Source organism: Pteropus vampyrus, unplaced genomic scaffold (genome assembly GCF_000151845.1).
Source record: "Pteropus vampyrus isolate Shadow unplaced genomic scaffold, Pvam_2.0 Scaffold262, whole genome shotgun sequence".
Classification (NCBI taxonomy): Eukaryota; Metazoa; Chordata; class Mammalia; order Chiroptera; family Pteropodidae; genus Pteropus; species Pteropus vampyrus.
This window is the reverse complement of record NW_011889043.1, coordinates 854176-857143: the sequence shown is the minus strand read 5'-3', so window position 1 is coordinate 857143 and position 2968 is coordinate 854176. Positions and strand designations below refer to the sequence as shown.

The following is a 2968-nucleotide window of genomic DNA, read 5'->3' as shown; positions in this document are numbered from 1 at the left end:
TCCCCTGTGAGCCTGTGCTACTGTCTTAGTAATGCACATCAGACTTGATTTAGCTTGTGGCTGTGCAACTCGAGACATATATTTTATGAGAGCATAAAATTTTTCCTCCAAATAAAAAATGTTCTGTTTTTCTATCTTAATTTCTTAAGCAAATAAAATGCATTTGAACATTTCACCCCTACAAATTTATATCAGAACCAAGAATCATTCCAAATTAGTACTGATTTTTTTTTTACCACCACATTATGCAGAACAATACCTTGAGCTTTGTCTTCTGAAGTAACAGAATTTTAATAAGTTTCTGTATTTAAGAACCTTTTTAGAGATTTTATCATAGACAGCAACATTGATATTGGTACTTTATTCTTTTTGACTTATACTTTTAGTACTTAATTATGTGTTTTTACTTCATGCTTTAAAGTTTGTTGATTAAAAAAGTACTCAACAAACATAATTACCACTTACCTGTTTTTGAAAACATACAAAATATAGCCTTTGACTTAGGTGAGGATCTGAAAAGAAGGGACAGTATCTCTAAAAGATATAAAGGACTTTGGGAACATAAGCCATTTTAGTGGAACATGTCAGATACTTGTTAAGTGGAGGATCAGAAGGTGAAGCCTCACCACACAAAAAATAAACTGGGGGACGACAGGACCCAAAGATTCTGGGCTCCTCCCAGTGAGAAGGGGGCTCCCGAAGGGGAAGTAGGGCTGAGGGTAATGAGCCTGCGCAGGGCTTTCCACTGGTGTCCCAGTCCATCGGACGTATCTGTGGATATTTGAATGTGTTGCAAAATGATCACCTAGTTAACATTCATCACCACACATAGTTACAGATTTTTTTTCTTGTGATAACTTTTAAGGTCTACTTTCTCAGCAACTTTCAAATATACAACATAGTATTATTAACTATAGTCACCATGATGTATATTACCTCCCCAGGACTTATTTATTTTATAAGTGGAAGTTTGTACCCTTTGACCCCCTTCACCCATATCACCTACCCCCACCTCTCGAAACCACCAATCTGTTCTCTATGAGTTTAGTTTTTGGGTTGGGTTGGGTTTTGTTTTAGAATACACATAAGTTATGTCATATGGTATTTGTCTTTCTCTGACTCATCTCACTCAGGATAATGTCCTCAGTGTCCATCCATGTTGCTGCAAATGGCAAAATTTCCTTCTTATCGCAGAATAATATTCGATTGTATAGCAGGCCCTCAAATAATATTTCGTTCGATGTTGTTTCATTATAATGTTGATGAGATGCCACAGGAACTTAACTCTTGTTTATGTCAATTAGCCTATGGTAAAATTGGTTTTGTTATATGTTGTTTCACTTTAAGTTTCAGAACCTATCAACAGTGTTAAAAGAGGACTTAACTGTGTATGTACATATATGTGTGTGTGCATGTGCGTGTGTGTGTGTGTGTGTGTATATATACTTACGCACACATCCCACATTTTCCTTATCTGTTCCTCCGCTGATGAACACTTAGGTCATTTCCATGTCTTTGCTACTGTAAATAATACTGCAATGAACATAGGGGTACATATGTCTTCTCCAGTATGTATTTTCATTTCCTTTGGCTAAATACCCAGTGTGGAATTGCTGGACTATATCATAGTTCTATTTTTAACTTTTTGAAGGAACTCCATATTGTTTTCCATAGTAGCTGCACCAATTTACATTCCCACCAACAGTGCACAGGAGTTCCCTTTTCTCCACATCCTCACTAACACTTGTTGTTTCTTGTCTTTTGATAATAGCCATTCTGACAGGCATGAGTTGCTCTCATGTAGTTTTCATTTGCATGTCCCTGATGATTAGTGATGTTGATACCTTGCCGTATACCTGTGGCCATTTGTGTATCTTCATTGGAAAAATGTCTAAGGTTTTTGATCCATGGTTGGGAATCTGTGTATGTGGGGAGCCGACTTAATTTATATGTAAATTTTTTTAATAAGTTTATTTATTTAAATTAGTTTCAGATATACAGTACATTAGTTAGACATCTATAATGTTCATAAAACGATCCCCCCAATAGCTCCCTCCCTCCCTCCCTGGCCCGCCTCTTAGCCATTGTAGTAATGCTAACTACATTCCTTCTTCCATGCTCCCCATGCCCAATATCAACTACTAATTTGTACTTCTTTAACCCTTCACCCCATTCTCCCAGCCTCCCAACCCCCCTCACATAAATTTTTGACTGCGTAAGAGGTGGCACCCTAACCTCTGTGTTGTTCAGGGGTTAACTTTATTCAGATCCTCTGCCTATTGTTTAATTGGATTTTTTGTTTGTTTGCTGTTGAGTCATATGAGTTTTTCATATATTTTTGGATATTAACCTCTTATCAGATATATGATTTGCAAATAGTTTGGTAGGTCACCTTTTCATTTCATTGGTGGTTTCCTTTGTTGTACAGAAGCTTTTTAGTTCGATGTAGTCTCACTCGTTTACTTTTGCTTTTGTTGCCTTTGGGTGTCAACTCCAAAAAATCATGGCCAAGACCAATGTCAAGGAGCTTCTTGCCTATGTTTTCTTCTAGGAGTTTTATGGTTTCATGTCTTACATTCAAGTCTTTAATACATTTCGAGTTGATTTTTGTGTATGGCGTAAGATAGTGGTCCAGTTTCATTCTTTTGCATGTGACTGCCCAGTTTTGCCAACATCATTTATTGAAGAGACTGTCTTTTCCCCGTTGTATATTCTCAACTCCTTTGTGGTAAATTAGTGGACCATATATACACAGGTTTACTTCTGGGATCTCTATTTGGTTCCATTGATCTGTTTTTATGCCAATACTGTATTATTAGATTCTATAATTTTGTAATATAGCTTGAAATCAGGAAGTATGATGCCTTTAGCTTTGTTCTTATTCAAGATTCATTTGGCTATTCTAAAAAATATTCTAGAGCAGCCAAAGCAATCATGTGCTTATTCATAAGATTTAGTTCCACATAAA

The 2968-nt window shown here is 36.4% G+C and overlaps 1 protein-coding gene across 1 annotated transcript in view; it reads left to right on the top strand.

The window, feature by feature from the left end:
- PDE8B (phosphodiesterase 8B) overlaps nt 1-2968 on the top strand; it is a 204832-nt gene that overhangs the window by 134420 nt on the left and 67444 nt on the right. The window lies entirely within an intron of this gene.